The sequence below is a fragment of the Camelus ferus genome, chromosome 1 (genome assembly GCF_009834535.1).
Source record: "Camelus ferus isolate YT-003-E chromosome 1, BCGSAC_Cfer_1.0, whole genome shotgun sequence".
Lineage (NCBI taxonomy): Eukaryota > Metazoa > Chordata > Mammalia > Artiodactyla > Camelidae > Camelus > Camelus ferus.
The window spans coordinates 24,396,616-24,418,000 of NC_045696.1; the positions used below are offsets into that span (position 1 = coordinate 24,396,616).

The window sequence follows — 21,385 nt, forward strand, 5'->3', positions numbered from 1 at the left end:
CTCATTTGGTTCTTCTACTTTTTAATTGAAGGTCAGTCTTTGACCGTAAATACGTGGATGATAAAAACATATTGAGCTTAGGAGTTTGGTTTGCTCAGTGGCTGAGGACTTCAGATTTTCTCCTATAAACATAAGCTTGAAAAGAATAGCATACAATAGATGTAATAATGGAAGCCAATGCAGGGGAGACCTGGCTGCAGCTGTGAGTGGACAGAATACCCTCTAGTCCAACACGGAGGCGAAGCACTAGTGTAGGGACGTGGCCTCTCTTTGGTGGCTTGTTTACTCCAGTGAGATAGTTTTAGAAGAAGGTCGGCCTGGAGAACTTTCTCTGACAGGGCTTGTCTTAGGGGCCTGCTTGAAGCCAGGTTTTCTAGTAGGAAAATCTTAGGTAACAGGGTAAGTTTCACAGCACCATTTCATATTTAAACACTGAAAAGTTTGCTATGTCTACATTAGCCTGAATAAAGATTGGACTTGTATAGGGAGCTGAGTTGGAGGAACAAGAGCTCAGAGTAAAAATAGATTTAGACAAGGTATTTTTTATATTTTAAGAAGCTGCTTCTCAGGATTAGTATTATGTATCATTTGATTTAATATGTAATAAATAATATTAAGAATAGAGGTACTATACTTTTAAACTCCTTAACTGAAAGCAGTTGATCCTTGAACAATGTGAGGGCTAGGAGCACTGACCTCCGTACCTGTTGTTCTGCATCTGTGGATTCATCTAACCTTGGATTATATAATACTGTAGTATGTATTGGGAAAAAAATCCACATATAAGTGGATCTATGCAGTTCAAGCCCATGTTGTTCAAGGGTCAACTGTATTTTTGTATGAAGGGGCATCATTTTTGTCCTTATCAATTTTAGTAAGTAATGGTTAGCAGACATTTTTAAATTGAAGTATAGTTGATTTACAATGTTGTGTTAGTTTCTGGTGTACAGCATAGTGATTCAGTTATTTATATATATATATATATAGTTAATATATATATATATAAATTAGTTGATATATATATAACGTGTATATATATTAGTTGATATATATATAATGTATATTCTGTTTTACATTCTTTTCCATTATAGGTTATTATAAGCTATTGGATCTAATTCTCTGTGCCATTTAGTTGGACCTTGTTGCTTATCTATTTGTATATAGTGATTTGTATCTGCTAATCCCAAGCTCCTAATTTGTTCCTGCCCTCCACTTTCCCCTTGGACAATTGCATTTTCTATTTTTGCTTTATTTCCACAATATTTTTGAGACATTTCTGGCATGTTACATCAGCTTCTTGTTGGGTTTCTGTCAAGTAGGATTTTTTAGTACAGATCTGCATTTTTGTGCTTCACTTTATTGCACATCACAAATAATTGTATTTTTTTTTAACTGATTGAAAGTTTATGGCAACTCTTGTGTCAAGAAAGTCTATGAGCACCATTTTTGCAACAGCATTTGCTCACTTCTGTCTCTGTGTCACATTTTGGTTATTCTCACAATATTTCAAACTTTTTCATTGTTATTGTATGTATGATGGTGATCTATTTTCAGTGATTCTCAATGTTATTATTATAATTGTTTAGGGAAGCCACCAATCACTCCTATTTTTGATGATGAACTTAATCGATAACTGTTACGTGTGTTCTGACTGCTTTACTGGTCGGCTGTTCCCTGTCTTTCTCCTCCTCTGGCTTCTCTATTCCCTGAGACACAACAACATTGAAATTAGGCCAGTTAATAACCCTATCATGGCCTCTAAGTGTTCAAGTGAAAGGAAACTTTGCAATCTCTCACTCTAGCTTCAAATCCAAAACTAGAAATGATTAAGCTTAGCGAGGAAGGCATGTTGAAAGCTGAGATATGCTGAAAGCTAGGCCTCTTGTGCCAAACAGTTAGCCCAGTGTGAGTTCAAAGAAAAAGTTCTTGAAATTAAAATGCTACTCAAGTGAACACACAAATGATAAGAAAGCAAAACAGCCTTATTGCTGATAAAGAGAAAGTTTTAGTGGTCTTGACAGAAGACTGAGCCAGCCATAATATTCCCTTAAGCTAAAGCATAATCCAGAGCAAAGTCCTAACTCTCTTCAATTTTATGAAGGCTGAGAGACATGAGGATACTGCAGAAGAAATTCTGAGGCTAGCAGAAGCTGGTTCATGAGTTTAAGGAAAGAAGCCATATGCTTAACATAAAAGTGCAAAGTGAAGCAGCAAATGCTGATGTAGAAACTGCAACAGGTTATCCAGAAGATCTAGCTAAGATATGAATAAAGGTGGTTACACTAAACAAGACTTTCAATGTAGACGAAACAGCTTTCTGTTGGAAGGTGATGCCATCTAGGACTTTCATAGCTAGAGAGAAGTCAATGCTTGGCTTTCAAGTTTCAAGACAGGATAATTCTCTTGTTAGGGGCTAAAGCAGCTGGTGACTTTAAATTGAAGCCAATGTTCATTTATTACTCTGAAAGTTTGAGGGCCCTTAGGAATTATGCTAAATCTACTCTGCCTTGCTCTGTTAATGAAATAACAGAGCCTAAGATGACAACACACTTGTTTACAACATGGTTTACTGAATATTTTCAGCCCACTGTTGAAACCTACTGCTCAAAATGAAAGATTCCCTTCAAAATATGACTTCTCATTGACAATGCACTTGATCACCTGAGGGCTCTGATGGAAATGTACAACAAGATTAATCTTGTTTTCATGCCTATTAATATAATCTCCATTCTGAAACCACGGATCAAGGAACAATTTTGACTTTCAAGTCTTATTTTTCAAGAAACACATTTCATAAGGTTATAATTGCCCTAGATAGTGATTCTTCTGAGAATCTTGCAAAGTAAATTGAAAACCTTCTGAAAAGAATTTACCATTCTAGATGCCACTAAGTACATTTGTGATTCATGGGAAGAGGTCAAAATATCAACATTAACAGGGGTTTGGAAGAAGCTGATTCCAATTCCCATCGGTGACTTTGAGGAGTTCAAGACTTCAGTGGAGGAAGCAACTGCAGATGTGGTCGAAATAGAACTGGAATTAGAAATGGTACCTGAAGATGTGACTGAATTGCTGCCATCTCATGCTGAAACTTTAACAGATGGGAGTTCCTTCTTATGCATGAGCAAAAAAAAAGGTGGCTTCTTGAGATGGAGTCTACTGCTAGTGAAGAGGCTGTGAAGACTGTTGAAATTACAATGGATTTAGAACATTACATGAACTTAGTTGATAAAGCAGTTTCAGAGTTTGGGAGGATTGACTCCAATTTTGAAAGAAGTTCTACTGTGGGTAAAATGCTATCAAATGGCATTACATGCTACAGAGAAATCATTTGTGAATCAATGTGGCAAACTTTACTCTTATCCTATTTTAAAAAATTGCCACAGCACCCCAACCTTCAGCAACCATCACCCTTGTCAGTCAGCAGCCATCAGCACCAAGGTAAGACCCTCCACCAGCAAAAAGATTAAGATTCTGTACAGACTCAAATGATGGCTAGCATTTTTTAATCAATTAAGTGTTTTTTAATTAAGTATGCACTTTTTAAAGATATAAAATGCTATTGCACACTTAATAGGCTACAGTATAGTGTAAACGTGACTTATTTTATATGCATTAGGAAACCACAAAATTTGTGTGACTCAACTTTATTGCAGTATTCACTTTATTGCAGTGGGCTGGACCCAAACCCACAATAGCTCTGAAATATGCCTGTGTATTTGTTATCACTGACATAGAAAAAGCAGATCATTTTTAGCATTAAAATGTTGTAAGATTTCAAAGGTGGAGGACATTATCTTTTCCTTTTTTTCTATATACATTTTTTTTAGTGTTCCCAGAATAATAATTATTCTTTTGATAAATAAGTTTAGTAAATAGCCAAGTAATTTCTCACATAAAACAAAGAAAGGTAGTGCCACCTGGGTTAAGCTATTTAAAATATCAGTATAACAATAACTACCCATTATCTTGACCAACCAGAACTTACTCATTTTTATTCATACTGATCTAGCTATACACTTTCAGTATAAAGAGGGTTTTTTTTCCTTTTTCTATTGGTTATGAATGTAAGTCATCATTTTTTTCTGACTTTCATCTTAATGGTTTGAAATAAAGAGTCAGATGCATGGCTTTTCAATTTCTTTTACTACTTTATTTTATTACATGGTTATTTAAGGTCAAAAGATTTCCATTTCCAAAATACATAATAGAAATAATAAAGCAATAAAATTTGGACTTAGATAATATGGACATTTTTCTTAAAAGTGTCAACATGATTTACAAATTATTAAAAAGGCAGTAAAATTTGAACTTACATAGCATAAACTTTACTTTAAACTGTCAGATACATGATTTTAAAGGTATTTTATTAATATGTCACTAATAATTATTTTTCTTATCAACAGTGAAGTAACATGAAGTAAAATCTAGTTGCCCAAGAAATCATTAGAATTGGAAACATTAGATGGTCATGTGTTAATTCAGTTTCATTTACCTAAGGTCTGTATTTCTTCTGTGATATCTAAGGTCAAGTATATATAATCAAATAGCTGAAGGAAAGGTGAAGGTTTTCTAGTTGAATCAAACCCCAAATATCATTTTTACATAAGTTATCTGGAGAACTGAGTGAAGGTGATTTCTTTTTGAGGCTGTCTGTAGGAGATAATTGCTTCAGTTTCCATTTTTCTAGAGTATTCCTGGCCATAATGTTCTCTTCTTTTGAATTTCTCTTCAAAGTAGGATTCCAAAATACCTGCAAAATCTGAAATAGTGGTCATCATATAGATAACTTAACAGATAATCTTCACAGAAATCCCATTATTTGTGAAACAATGTCTCTACATATCTAAAATAATTTTTCATAAGAAAAATATTCCAGAAGGAAAAATAATTGGCCTGTCCCTTGGGGAAAAAAATGCTATTAAATAATGTGTTATGGGAGCAGATAACATTTTCCTTGTCTTTGTGATTTTTTTCAACATTAATTTTGGTCAGAGAAACCATGTCAAAATAGAATAGCATCAGAAATAATCAGTGCAGAAGTGGTTCTGTTGAGGACTGTTGAGTGAAAAGGCACAAAATAAAACACTCATCCATGTTTGCAAAACTGTTCTCATCCCCAGGAGGCTTGTAGCATTTGGTATTTCTAGAAAGCTACAGCACACGTGGTGCTAGAGAGTAGTGTGATTTTTGCAACTAATATTTCCTAATGGTAATAGACCCTCCAGAAAAGAATGGAAAATTAATAATGATGACAGTACATTCTATATCTCATCACTATGTTCTCTAATACTTAGTGTTAAATATACATAAATGGTAGCCAGTTGTAATAATAACTACTTTATTAGCACCTGTTGTCAAAGATCTTGGAAAGCAAAGCTTGTAATATTAGGGAAAAACAGAAATGTGTTTCTCAAAATGATATTTTGAAATATCCTTGAACAGTCCATCCCAGAGGGGGAGTATTTACATGGTAGGAGTATTTGGGCAAAGTGCTTGAAACATTAGGACACAGTAAAAATGATTTTGAAATGTTTTCTTGTTCAAAACACATTTGTTTCCAGGACACTGCTAATTGACCATTTTATATCTCATGCCTAGAGTGTTTAAAACTATCTAATACCAACTTCTGATTTCATGTTGGGTAATTTTTTAATCCACGTGCCAGTGGTAAATGAGCTGACTAGTAGGGTGGATAACTTCTGAGAGCTCCCCTTTCCTGTATTGACAATTCCTTTGTAAAGCAAATGCCAGTCCTGCAGGCTAGTAATAGAGTGGAACTCCCTTGTTCATCAGACATGCAACAGTAAAATGGGTAATATAGATATGGAAATATATTTACAATCTATTCTCTTTGTACAGTATGCATACAAATACTGCCATCCCTATTTAACCAAATTAGTAATATATAATCGAATACTCATAGTCTTTTGTAGGTTCCTGTGATCTTTAATTGGCACTCATTTCAGACAATAATTACTACATTAAAAGTAGTTTTTATCTTTTGCAACTTTTTCCAGACTTATCTTCATAGCACTTTTAATATTTTGAATTTCTTTTTTTTTTCTCCAATTTTAGGTCAAAGACCATTATTTTCCCTGGAGGACTCCCATGTTGAGGAATGTCAACTGGTCTTCTAAAAAGAATGCTTTATTGGAATAGGTCTCACCTTATAAGGAATATCAGAAAACAAGCAGCTACCTATCTCTTTTGGCATAAGCACAAAGAATCTCTACGAAAGAAACACTCACGAACGAATCTGGTGATGAATTTTAGAAAATGCACTATGACATGAAAGCTTATAGGTTGCCGTTGGCATCATCATTATCATCATCATCATCATCACATATAGTATTTCCTATGTGCCCAGCACTGTTTTAAGTGCTGTACCTATATTAACACAGAAGCCTTTGAGGTAGGTACCCTGTTTGTCTCTTGAGAGAAAGGAGGCAAGTCAGGTTAAGAAACTCTTCCTAATTACTCAGCTAGGGCTTTGACCCCAGGCAGTCTGGCTTCAGAATCAACCCTTAGTCATCATGTTTTAGTTTTGTGCTATAGTGTCTTTTCGCCAGGTTTTTATTTGATTGTTTTGTCTAATTTTTGATTTTTGAAGGGCAAACATTCATCTGAGGTTTCATACTTTTTCCAACCTTCTTTATGAGGGCTTTGAAAACATTTTTTAAATAATAAAAAGTTACAATTGCTACAAAATTCTCAGAGCACCTAACTTTTGAGAAGTTGTTCCAAGCCTACATTTGTTTCTGGCCTGACTTTTTCTGAATCATCAGTCACAAAATCTGAATAAGACTGACCTTATAATATTGCCATGTTCAGCTCTCCAAAAATAACCATTGTAGTGAATGACCTATCATTCTGATGGACTCAGTTGCTTGTACAAATCATTTTATTTGCCTTCTCTTTTAATATTGTCTATCAGCAAATAAGGAGGCATTATTTTCTTTTGTGGTGTTGCTGAAAATATGAGGACTTTACACTTGTAAAATATGCTTTTATGTCTTAGACCACTATCAAAAACAAAGCCAATGCAAAAGTGTTTGTGTTATAGCTACTTTCTAAATTGGACTTATTTTCCAAATCAGTAGATGCTATATTATCATTGTCATTGCCTTAAAATATTTTTAAAAATTGAGTTGCTGAATGAATAGAATTTAGCAATTGGTAAGAGGAAAAAGTGGCCTCTTGATCATTAGATCAAATGCAGTTGAATTTTTGACCTGGCTGTGATGGCCTTGTCCACCATTAATGACTAAACTGATCTATTTTTTGTTGATTTGGGGGTTTGGGGCCAGCTTTAAAGATCAATTTTTGCCTTGTTGTTCAGGTTATCATGTAGTTTATTTGACTGTGTCATTGAAAGATAAAGGATTGCTCACTTATCAATCAGGGATGTGTCTCAGGTAAAGATAGACAATAAGGAGGTTAGAATATTAAGTTAAGGAAATTACTTATGTTGTGGAAATTAATTCTTTAGTATTTCATTTAACCAGGTTGGCTATTATGTTTATTAAATTTTGTAGATAATGAATGATTTGCACATTGCTTGTTAAATGCCTCTTGCTATATGGTGATTATTTAGATTCTGTGCCAAGTCAGACAAAGAACCTGATAGCTTTAGGCTTATAATCTAAGAAAAAAAAGCAGTAAGCATGATTTTACACTGTTAAGTTTAAATAATGAATATATTTACATGTGGAACAGGAAAGTGATAACTGTATTTTGTGGTATCAAGTATTAACTGAGAATGTTTAACAAAGGGGGGTTACAGGAGGTTAAAGGCGGGGTTAGAGTTCACTTTGCTTTCTTGCTAGTCAGAGATAATTCATTGATAGGGTGCATTTTCAAGAGAAGTTGGAAAGAGATGGAAATAACTGATAGTAGGCTTTTTGAGATAATAAAGACATTCTAGGAGTAGACTTTAACATGGAAAGATACATGTGAAATGATAGCACAAGAAGCAAAGTGAAATGTGGACCTGGCAACAGACATAAATTAATAGAAGGTAGAACTCTATTACATTTACTTACAATCTGACATTATTTCCTTTCTTCTACTAACTTTGGGTTTGCTTGTTCTTCTTTTTCTAGTTCCTTTAAGTGTAAAATATTGTTTATTTGAGATTTTTCTTATTTCTTGAGGTAAGCCTGTATCACTATGAACTTCCCTCTTGGAACATTTTTGCTGCATCCTATGGATTTTGGAAAGTTTTGTTTCCATTTTCACTCATCTCAAGGTATTTTTGACTTTCTCTTTGTTTTCTTCAGTGACTCATTAGTTGTTTAGTAGCATGTTATTTTGCCTCCACATGTTTGTGTTTTTTCCATTTTTCTTCTTGTATTTGATTTCTAATTTCATACTGTTGTGTTTGGAAAAGATCCTTGGTATGTCAATCTTCTTAAATTTATTGATTCTTGTTTTGGGGCCTAATGTAATCTGTTCTAGAGAATGTTTCATGTGCACTTGAAAAAAAAATGGGTTCTGCAGTTTTTGGATTGAATGTTCCTTCTCTATGTATAGAGATAACTATCTATCTATCTATCTATCTATCTAACTATCTGTATTAGGTTATTCTGATACAATGAGTTATTTAAGACCAGTGTTTCCTTATTAATTTTCTGTCTGGGTGATCTATTGATATAAGCGGGGTATTAAAGTCCTCTACTATTATTGTATTATTATCCATTTCTCCCTTTATGTCTGATAATATTTGCTTTATGTATTTAGGTACTCCTAAATTGGGTGCATAAATATTTATGAATATTTATGAATATTATATTTTCCTCTTAGATTGACTCCTTTAAAATTATGTAATGATCTTCTTTTTTTTTTTCTTTTTAAAGGCTTTGTTTTAAAGTATATTTTGTCTGATACGAGTAATGCTACCCCAGCTTTCTTTTCATGTCCATTTGCATGGAACATTTTTTTCTATTCTTCACTTTCAATCTGTGTGTGTCTTTAGATCTGAAGTGACTTTCTTATAGGAAGCACATATATGGGTCTTGTTTTTTCATCCATTCAGCCACCCTATGTCTTTTGTTTGGAGCATTTCATCCATTTACATTTTAAGTGATTATTGATAGGTATGTACTTATTGCCTTTTGTTAATTGTTTTCTGATTGTTTTTGTGGTTATTCTGAGTTCCTATCTCTTCTCTTGGTCTCTTCCCCTGTGGGTTGATGATTTTTAGTGTTATGTTTGGGTTCCTTTTCCTTTATTTTTTTGAGCATCTATTGCATTATGTTCTCCTATATAGAGAGCAGTTTATTTTAAACCAATAGTTGCTTAAGTTTGTATGCATCCTAACAAACTACATTCTTACTCTTACTCCCCTACTATATTTTATGTTTTGATGTCATGTTTTACATCTTTTCATTTTTTGCATTTCTTAACTACTTATTGTAGTTGTAGTTGATTCACTACTTTTGTCTTTTAAACTTTTAACATCATACTCAATGGTAAAAAGCTAAAAGCTTTCCCCCTAAGATCAGGAGCAAGACAAGGATGCCCACTCTTGCTACTCTTATTCAACATACTTTTGGAAGTCCTAGCCATGGCAATAAAACAAGAAAAAGGGGGAGGGGGAAGCACCCAAACTTGAAAGGAAGATGTAAAACTGTCACTGTTTACAGATGACATGATACTATATATAGAAAACCCTAAAGAGTCCACCAAAAAAACTATTAGAACTAATAAATAAATTCAGTAAAGTTGAAGGATATGAAATTCATATACAGAAATCTGTTATGTTTCTATACACTAATAACAAACTATAAAAAAAAAGAAATGAGGGGAATATCATTTATAATTGAATCAAAAGAATAAAATACCTAGGAATAAATTTAACTAAGGAGGTTAAAGACTTATATTCTGAAAACTATTACATATTGATGAAAGAAACTGAAGATGGCACAAATAAATGGAGATATACTATACTCATGGATTGGAAGAATTAATATTGTTAAAGTGTCCATACTCGCAAAAGCAATATACAGATTCAGTGCAATCTCTATCAAAACACCCATGACATTCTCTACAGAACTAGAATAATCCTAAAATTTGAATGAAACCACAAAAGAACCCAAACATTCCAAATGATTTTCAGAAAGAAGGACAAAACTGGAGGTTTCACACTCCCTGGTTTCAAACCACACTACAAAGTTATAGTAATCAAAACAGCATGCTACTTGCACAAAAACAGACAACAGGGAGCCCAGAAATAAAGCCACACACATGTGGTCTATTGATCTATGACAAAAAAGGCAAGGAGAGTCAATGGAAAAAAGACAGTCTTTTCAGTAAATGGTGTTGGGAAAACTGGACAGCTAGGTGCAAAATAATAAAACTGGACTACTTTCTCATACCGTGTACAAAGATAAACTCAAAATAGATTAAATACTTAAATGTAAGGTCTGAAACCATAAAATTCCCAGGAAAAACATAGGCAGTCCACTCTTTGACATTGGTCTTAGCAAAACATATATATTTTTTGGATCTGTCTTCTCAGGCAAAGGCAACAACACCAATACTAAACAATTGAGACTACATTAAACTAAAGGGCTCTCACACAGTGAAGGAAACTATCAAGAGATCAACAAAAAGGCAACCTACTAAACGGGAGAAGATGTTTGCAAATGATATGTTTCATAAGGAATTAATATCAAAAATCTATTAAGAACTCATACAACTCAATATCAAAGAACAATCTGATTAAAAAATGGGCAGAGGACATGAGTAGACATTTTGTCTAAGGAAGACATACAGATGGCCAAGAGGCACATGAAAAAATGCTCAGTATCACTAATCATCATGGAAATGCAAATCAAAACCACAGTGAGATATTACATCATATCTTTCAGAATGGCTACTATCAAAAAGATAATAATGTGTTGATGAGGATGTGGAGAAAAAAGAACCCTCATGTACTGTTGGTGGAATGTAAATTTTGCAGCTACTATGGAAAAAATGTGAACGTTCCTCAAAAACATCACAAATAGAACTACCATACAATCTGATTCAGCAATTCCACTTTTGGGTATTTATCCAAAGAAAATGAAAACACTAATTTGAAAAGATATGCACACCTCTGTTCATTGCAGCATTATTTATATTAGCTAATATGGACACTGAAGTGTCCATCAATAGATGAATGAAGGAGATGTGGTGTGTATATACATATATATGTATGTATACACATGCACAATGGAATGCTATTCAGCTGTAATTAAGATTGAATTTTGCCATTTGTCACAAACATGGATGGACCCAGAGGGTATTAGGCTAAGTGAAATAAGTCAGATGTCAGACAGGGAAAGGCAGATCACTGTATGATTTCACTTATATTTGGATTCTAAAAAAACAAAACAAATGAACAAACATAATAAAGCAGAAACAGACTCCTAGATACAGAGAACATACTGGTGGTTGCCAGAGGGGTGGGTGAAATAGGGGAAGGGGATTAGGAAGTAAAAACTTCAAGTTATAAAATAAGTCTTGGGGATGTAGAGGGAATATAGACAATAACATGATAGTAACTTTGTATAATGACAGATTGTAACTAGTCGTATGGTGGTGATCATTTCATAATGTATAAAAATACCAATACACTATGTTGTACACCTGAAACTAATGTAATACTGTAACTCAATTATACTTCAATTAAAAAAAAATAAGGTGAAACAAAAAATTGAAGGAGGCTTTTCTTAATTCTCTAAGAGAAAGTAGTCTTTTAAGAAATCTGGAATGCTATGAAGACCCTGATCCCACCTGGAAAAAAATGTATAGAATGAGTTACATTTAAATTAAAAGTCTATTTCTGTAACAAATTAATTAGTAAGTATATTCTAGAACACTTTCTTAACATGTGTCTGAAGTACCTGGAAAACAATTACTAAAATTGCATTTGTATTTGGTGATAGGTAGATCATTCCCTAGGACATTGTCTAAATGCTTCTGAGAGATGAAAGTTGACTAGTAAATTAATGGTTTCTGGTGATCTTAATGTTCACATATCATTTGGAGGCATTGCTCTTCAGGGGTGCAACACGGTATTTCACAAGTTGCATGAGACAAAGGCACTTAACGAGTTTTGGCTGCACTACACCTATTGTGCACAACACTGTTCAAACTGTTACAGGCTTCCTGCCAAGATATGTAGGAGAAATTGTCTGAAAGATTAGTAGAAGAAATGGTCCCATTCCCTGCTGTGCATGCTCGTGATTGGTTTGTCAACAGTTGGAGAAAATTCTGGTATAGACAGTGAACAATTAGTTAGTGTCAGTTCATTGGAAGGCTGGAGCCCTGAATAAGATTAATGAAAAGAAAAATAGGAATTATAATATAGTATTTTCTTCTTTGTGATAAGTGATGATTTTGATAGGTAATGGCCACTCCTAATATTCATTATTAAAGTTCATTCATGTTTTGATAAATATTTTGTGATAAATTCCATTCAATAAACTTCTAGGAAATGAATGGCAAATAATGTTTCAAGTCTAATATTCCTTTTTTGTATATATAGCAAAAATTTTAAATTATTCACATCTTCATTAAATTTTAAACATAAATAAATAGCGTTTAAAGTTGTTGCCCATTAATAGTCTGCAAATGAAAAGTGTCAAAGGCTGTTTGTTATTGCACATGGTCTACTGCTTAGAGGACATACATACATAAACATTATTACTGAGTTGTAGAATCATTATACAATGGCAAAATAAATCATTTATAAAACTTTAAATGTACACAGCTGGAAGAGTTTTATTTATTTTTTTTTGCAAATTCTTTAGTATATTCTCTTCATTGGTTATCAAAATTTTTTCTTATATTTTATTTAAAAAATATCCATCCTTTATCAGCATAAAAATGTTTTACATAGTGAAAAAATTAACGTTTTTTTGTAACACCGTTACAAAAAGTATTGGCCAACATTTAGTGAATATTTACTATGTGCAGAAACTTCTCAAAGTGTATAATATATATTAACCCATACATTAACTCACAATAATCCTAAGAAGTAATTACTGTTATCAGGATCACTTTATAGAAGGGTAAAGTGAGATACTGAGAAGTTAGGAGGCTTGTCCAACCTCACAGCTAGAAAGTGGTGAAGTAAGAATTCAATCCAGGTAGTCTGACTAGGGGGTCAATCCTGTAGTAATATAATTTTTCAGATTACCTAAGAATAAATGTTTGTGATGGATAGAACTGATTGTAGAATGTTTTTAAATTAGACGATTTTTTTAAAGAGTGTATATAGTTTTACTTTGAAAAACATGATAGCCAAACTAAGATTTGAAATAATTGTTTGCATTCAATACTATCATTATTATTTGTTAGCATTTTAACCGTTTTAAGTATACAGTTCAGCAGCGTTAATACATTCACATTTTTGTGCAACCATCACCACTATCCAGCTGCAGAATTATTTCATCACCCAAACTGAAGCTCTGTACCTACTAAATTATAACTTCCCACTATCCCCTCTCCTCAGCTCCTGGTAACCACCTTTCTACTCTCTGTGTCTGTAACTCACTTTTCCCTTCTATAAAGTTATGCTGACAACAGTAATTACCTCTTGGGATTATTCTAAGTCAATAGTAGGATTAACATGGCATAATTTCTCTTCAGAGCTATGTTAGACTGCACAGGGACCACTTGGATGGTAGAGTTCTAAGATCAACCCACTCTCACTTGAATTGCCAGCTACTTCACTATTGTTTTGCTGGCCAAAGAGAAATGCCTGCATGCTAACTGAGTGTGTATATGTGTGTTTGTAGGCAGTGGGTGTGAAGGAGGCAGAATGGGAAAGAAAAAAGCTTGGAGAACCTCCTAACCTACTAGCAGAAATGAAATAGATAATTGGTGTATATCAGGATTCCAGTGGGGAGGGGGTGTCTGCCCATGCACATGTGTTTGTGTGTAGGTTGGTAGAGCTTGGGAAGTTAGGGATCGATACAGCAGAATCAATTACGAGACCTTTTTAAATTATTCTTTGTGACTTTCAAATGCAGTTCTCCAGGAATTAGAGTCTTCAGGAGTGGGAGTTTGTGTCATTTGTAGAAGCCCAGTTGCTGGCTGTGGTATATTCCCCAAAGCCCACCCCCACGCAGTCTTACACACTACCCGCAAGCACTCATCCCTCAGTTGAGAACAACTGCACTGGCTACTCCATCTAAAAAGGAGAAAAGGAAAAAGGCTGGTCAGTAGTGGCCTAACCTCGGTTTAACTTTGTAACACATCTGAGAAGCTGAGGCAAGCAGAACTGATTATTCCAGGTATATTTTGGCCAGGAATCTTGGCCAGTAATGCTAAGAAATACAAAAAGTGGTAGTAGCTCTGAAAAAAAAAAAAAGAGAGAAAGAAACTGAAAAGATGGCAAATGCACAGAGACAGTCTAGGAATGATCAGTGGGCCCAGGATTGAGGCCATGAAGCATAACCTGTGGATTTATCAACAAACACATAGATCTCATACAGTAAGCAAAAAAATTTAAAAACCAAATTCAATTTAACATACGTTTTAAGACAAACATTGAATTACTTTGTTGTTAGGGATGCGATAGTTTTATTTTTTTAATTGTTAAAATACATCGCTGTGGTTTACGAGACATACGTCTAGTTCAATTATTCTTTTAGATGTCTTGAAAATAAACATGTCTTGAGCATAGTTGAAGTAGGGTGCCAAGTTTGTCTTGCTTTCCTCAGGACTTTCCCAGTTTTAGCATTGAAAGTCCCATGCCTACAGAATCCTTTTAGTCTCAGGCAACAGGAATTGTGGGTCACACTAAGTTGAAGACACATTAATTATAATTGTATCTTTATCAATTTATAATATACATATTAATTATATTCTTCTTATTACGTGTTTCACCTTTTTTATCTTGATCTGAAAGAATAATAAATAGGAAACAATAAACTTTTATTCAAATTACAAAACTATAGTTTTGAAACAGACATTTTTGCTTTCAAAGAAGGAGGTAAAATGTTATTGAAAGCAGTTACATTTAATGCTTAAAGTGGTATTTCCAAAATGGGATGCCTGGCTGGTGACCAGATGTTCTAGGAATTCATCTTAATTGATTATAATGTCTGGCATCAAAATGCACATGCATGTGGTTGTAAAACCTATCTGTTAGATTTACGTATTTTCCTTAAGATAGTTCACTCTGATGAACAGGAAGAGAGAACAGGTGTTAAGGGTTATTGTTCCTAGCTGATTTAAAAACATTCCTTTTTTTCTAATATAAGCATTTTGCACATTTCCCCCAAGCATTGATTTTAGCATCTTACCATACATTTTGATCAATTCTGTTTTTATTTTCATTCAGTTCAAAATAATGTTCTAATTTTCCTTTCAACTTGCTCATTGACCCATCAGATCAGAAGTATGTTGTTTAATCTCCAAATATTTGGGGGTTTTAAAGATATCTTTCTGTGCTCAATGTCCAGTTTAATTCTGTTATGATGGGAGAAGACGTTTTAGATGGCATCAGTTATTGTCAGTTGCTTGAGGTTTTTTTATGGCAAAGAATTTGGTCTATCTTGCTAAATGTTCCATACACTCTAAGACAATGTTTAATCTGCTGTTGTTGGGTTAAATCAGTCGATATTGTTAACTGAGGCCTTCTTGATTCTTTGTGATTTTCTGTCTGCTTGTTCTATCAATTACTGAAAGAGTTGTGGTGAAAACTCCATTGATAGTTGTAGATTTGTGTATTTTTCCTTTCAGTTCTATCAGTTTTTACTTCATCTATTTTGAGGCTCTATTGCTGAGTACACGTATATTTAGGATTTTTATATCTTCTTGGTGAATCTAAATCTTCATTATTATGCAGTTTCCCCCTTCACCCTAGTTCTGTTGTCTACTTCGTTATTAATACAGCCACTCCAGGTTTCTTTTGATTTGTGTTTGATCTGTGTTTGAAAAGTAAGTTTTTCTCCTTTTTTTTAAACCTCTGTATGTCTTCATATCTAAAGTGTGTTTCTTGTAGATGGCATATATTTGGATCTTGCTTTATTATTCATCTTGACCATCTCCATATTTTAATTGATATGCTTAGATCCTTTACCCTGAGTGTAACTATACGTATGTGGTTTGATTAAGATCTGCCCAACTTGCTAGTTGTTTTCTATGTATCCACTTGTTTTTCCTTCCACTTTTCTTTTTCTGCCTGCTTTTGAATTATTTATTTTGATTCCATTTTAACTCCACTATTAGCTTTTTATTTATACCTCTTACTAAATTATTTTTAGTGTTACCCTAGGGTTTAAAATATACATCTTTGATTAATCACAGTTTATCTTTAAGTAATACTACACCACTGCATGTATAATGTCAGAAACTTACAACAGTGTACTTACAATTCATCCCTCTTAATTTTTGGCTATTGTTGCCATATATATTTTTAGGTCTTGGAAAAATACAACCCTTGGGCCCAGACCGGTCATATTCATTCATTTATACATAGTTTATGGCTGCTTTCATGCTGCAAGGGCATAATTCAGTGATTGTAACAAGAGACCTTTTGGCCCAGAAAGCCAAAAATACTTTCTATTTGATCCTTTAAAGAAAAAGTTTGACAACTCCTGCTTTAGACAATCAGTTATCCTTTTCTGTATGATTAAGAATCTTTTATATTTACCTTTATTTTAACAATATCAAACAATCTTTTTTTTTTTCCTGTGGATCTTAGTTTTTGTCTTATGTCATACTCCTTCTTGCTGAAGAACTTCCTTTAACATTTCTTATACTTCTGGCCTGTTACTAATAAATTCTCTCAGTTTTGCTTCATCTAAAAAAAGATTTATCCTTATTTTAGAAAGTTATTTTCAATGAACTTATTTTTCTGTCTTCACAGTTGTTTTCTTTCTGTCACTCTGTAGTCTGGTTTGCATAGTTTCTGTCAAAATTCTACTCTAATTTTTTACTTTTGTTTCTTTGTATGCAAGTTGTCTCTTTGTCCTGCCTCGGTCTGTCTTCTATGTTTCTTTTTGTCTTTAATGTTCAGCCGTTTGAACCTGATGTGCCTAAGTTTGGGTTTTTTTTAACCCTGCTCCCTATTCTTTGTGTTCCCCGTCTGGGATTCCAGTTATGCTTCTGTTTGATTATTTGATATTTTCCCACTACTTTTTGAAGCTCTATCTGTTTTATTTTTCTTTTTCCACTCTTTTTTTTAAAATCTTTTTGTTTTAGTTTGGGTAATTTCTATTAACTTATCTTTAGACTCACTGATTCTTTTCTTGACTATGTCAAATCTACAGATGAGTCTCTCAAAGTGATTCTTCATGATTACTACCACTGATTTTTATTTCTAACATTTCTTTCAACTCTTTCTTATATTTTCCATTTTTCTGCTGAAATTTCCATTTATTTGTTAATGTTTTCCACCTTTTACACTAGATCTTCTAAGATATTAAGCATAGGTTTCTTTTTTAACCGTGTCTGTTAACTCTAACAATTCCACTGCTTCTGTTTAGATAGTTTCTAATGCCTTGATTTTAAGTTTACTGATATTTTCTCTACCAGTGTCTAATCTGCCAAACTTTCCTATAGAATAATTTTCACTTCTTTGTTGAGATTCTCTATTTGTTTCCTTATTTTACGTATATGTTTTGCTTTAAATCCTTCAATACATTTTGAAACACTGCTTTACAGTCTCTGGAAATGCCATTTTTTTTTTTTCATTTTGGGATCTGTGCTTATTTACTGATTTTTGTTTTCATCTTCTTACATATCTAGTAGTATTTTTTATTGAATTATGGACATTATTGAGCTTACATTGTTGAATGTCTGGATTTTATAGTTTTTGTTAATAGAATGTTGAATTTTGTTAAGTTAGACAGTTACTTTTCTAGAGTATGTGACTGATTATTTTGAGGGTTGCTTTTAAGCTTTATTGGGAAATTTCTAGTATGTGTGCATGTGTGTTTTTTCTTAATTCTAATGAATATCTAGTTTAAATTAGAAAAGAGTAGTGTGGTATATGTTAATCTATTGTAAGGATTTGACATTAGAAAGTTCTCAGTAAAGTGCCTATTTAGAAGAACCATGGGATCTTCACTCATTCATTCATCCATCAATCATGATTCCCATGAAGACTAGGAAACTATTAACAAGAAGAGGAATATTCCTGGATTTTAGAGCAGGAAATGTACAAAAGGTGGTGGCAATTCTGAGGCAAGTATACAGACTTCTGATTTCAGGAGGTGATGGGAAGTAAGATTCATGAAGGAAGTGATAAAAATATCACTTGGACCTTGAAGGAAGAAAGGATTTACATTATGAGGTTTGATGAAGGAAAAGGTCTTATAGGCATGGCTAAGGCATATAAACAATTTTGGAGAACTAGTCAAAATCAGGTCCTCAAAGGTGTCAAATGTGTTAGACAGGGATAATTATAATAGCACTTTATATGGTTACTGCACACATAAAATGAAATAATGCATTAAAATGCTTAGCCAAAAATTTGACATGTAGTATACACTAAAATATTGTTTACTTTACAGATATTTAGAAGCATTTTTTAAACAGGAAATATTAAGCTTTTATATCATTAAAATATTAAATAATAATCTCTCATTAACCTTTTAACAGATATTTAAAGCTATTATTTTTGTTACTAAAATTGTTAAGTATTTGTCATCATATTTTTAAGATTAGTCATTTGTTGAGGACCTTCTATAAAGATATACATTTTAATCTTCCATCTCTAATCCTGGATATTACTCAGAAGTACATATCTTAAGAGCGGACAGACAGAGAAATATGCTTTCAACTTGGCTTTGAAACATTTAGATCAATAAGTATCTGAACGATCATACAAAAATGATTTTTTACCTCTTCAGTTATATATAATTTACATGTAAAAAAATAATTGTTTTTTGTCATATTTGGTGACCATGACTTTTTAACATCATTGCCAAATATTCAAATCTATTATATAGATTCATGTTCTAGTCTGATACCTAGTAATTGGTCCATTCTTTATTATGTTAAACTTATTTGAATTTAGAAGGATGGGCTTCTTCCTAATTAACCTTAACTGTTATGATGAGATTATATGCAGAGTGACACTGGGAGTTTATTTTATGACATTGCATATTTGGTGTTTAGGAAAGCACTTAATCATTTAATAAATTGTCAAGTCATAGGTTATTCTGGAAGCCAGAATTTGTCTTTGGCAGCTTAAAAAAAGCAGATTTTGACACAAAAGTAGATAAATAATCATGAAAATATTAAGTACCTACGAGCCAAAATCCCATTTAAATACCATGCAGACATTTAATAGAAAATCACATAAATTTCTTTGACTTTAGTATTATATATAGCAATAAATCAGTAAGAAGATGTAGTACTATGTTGAAAGAAATATTGTTCATAAGAGTCAAGATATCATAGGAAACATCCATGTGTTCAAGAACATCAGAAAAGAGTGCTTTGATTGATGCAAGCTTCTAATAGGGAGGCTGGCATTTTTACTTCCCTTTCAGTTAGAGCTCATAGGCATTCTGTAGTATTTGTTGAGCTGCTTCTACTTTTGTAGGTAATGAGAAAACAGATCATTAAATATAGCTCTAGATTTAAAGATACTTACAATTAGATAAGACATATTTGTATGGACTAATAAAATTTTTAAAATTTATTATTTAACCACCTTACTTTATAAATAAGGAAATTATGTTGTTTTAGTTATTCATAGATAGGATAGGATTTTATGACCAAGTTGGGGCTCAATTACAGGATTTTTTTCTTTTCTTTCTACATTAAACAGTAAAATATGGCTGTGCCTCATTTTCTCCTCCTGTAAAATGGTCATTATTATCATGCTTTATAGATTTTATCATTATCATTGTAAGGATTAACTGAAGAAATACTTCTAAACCATATGAAGTATTAAGAATATATTAAGGACTTACTATGTGAAGCTATCAGCAGCAGCATTGGTTCTGTATTATCTGTCAAAGACTGTATCTAATGCTGTAGGAGTTTAAATGAAAGAATGATAATGATGAATGGAGAAGCAGTACAGTGGTAAAACTAGGGCTTCTAGAGCAAGACAATTTGGGTGTAAATTTTCTGCTACATATAAACAGTAGAACCATGGACAATTAAGTTTTAATTTTAAAAGATTCAGCTTCCTCCAGTTTATAATGATAAAACCTATGCTCAAGTGTGTCAGGTGCACAAACCTGGTGTATTAGAGTGTATATGTTGACTTTTATTTTATGACTAACCAATTTGATAAAATCTGGTAACTGGCTAATTAGCACAGAATAGCTAGAGGAAAAATATATTCAGACTAGCTTGTACTGTACACATAAAGCTTAAGTCTCAAATTTTGGTAACATCTAGGTTGGATTTTGCTATAAATGAAATTTTAGGATGTCTTAAAAACAACTAAAAATGTATTTTGCTATTTCTTTTCCATTTTACTTTCCAACAGTTTTGTTGTCTTTTCTATGAATCTCTTGCAATGAAATATATTTAATGAGAACTGTTTGCTTTAAAAAGTTATCAGTGTGATTAGTGTGAAATAATGCTGGTAAGTAACATATGGTGCTGATATATTACACTGGATTTCTCTGTTACAATTATTAAAAAATTGGAAAAGTTTGGTATCTGTTGTGTTAGTCTAACAGAAGTGATGTGAACCTACTCTTATCATTTCATATTATATTTCTCATTGCAGCAAAGTGAATTATATTTCACTAGAAATAGAATTTTAACCTCCCACTGTACAAAGGGAAATTTTATATTGATAGATATTGACCCAGATATTTATATATATCTATATAATTTAAGATTTCTAATGCTTTTAGAAATTAGAAGGTATATATTATAAAATATTGCTAGTAATTTAATGATAAAGAAAAATTAGAAATAAGTAAGAAACAAAATACAAGGTTCACTTTTTCCCTTTGTCCTTCAAAGAATAAGATCCAATAGACATCCTTCAACAGTGAGGGTGTATTAAATATCTACTGATATATAACAATGACTCCAAAACTTAGCACCTTAAAAATGACAAACATTTATTATTTCACAGATTTTGGGAGTCAGAATGTGAGAGTGGCTTAGCTGGGTGGTTCTGGCTTAAGGTCTCTCATGCAGCTGCAGGCAAGCTATTGGCCAGGGCTGTGGTCTCATCTGAAGGCTTGACTAGGGTAAAGTCTGCTTCTGATCTCGTTCACATGTTGTTGGCAGGCCTCAGTTCCTCACAGCCTGTTGCACTGAGAGCATCATTTCCTCTCTGGCTGTTGGCTGTCTCAGTTCCCTATCATGTTGGCCTTTTCATTGGGCAGCTCACAATATAGAAGCTGACTTTCCCTAGACTGAGTGTTCCAAAAGAGAGAGGGCCCAAGGCAGAAGCCAC

At 33.0% G+C, this 21,385-nt stretch overlaps 1 long non-coding RNA gene across 1 annotated transcript; it reads right to left on the reverse strand.

The window, feature by feature from the left end:
• Positions 1 to 10,616, reverse strand: LOC116662894. The gene is made up of 3 exons (XR_004318981.1): positions 10,477 to 10,616; positions 1,979 to 1,981; positions 1 to 11 (listed from the first exon to the last, which is right to left on the reverse strand). It is a non-coding gene; the product is annotated as an uncharacterized LOC116662894 (long non-coding RNA).
• Between the last annotated feature and the right edge of the window lie 10,769 nt (positions 10,617 to 21,385).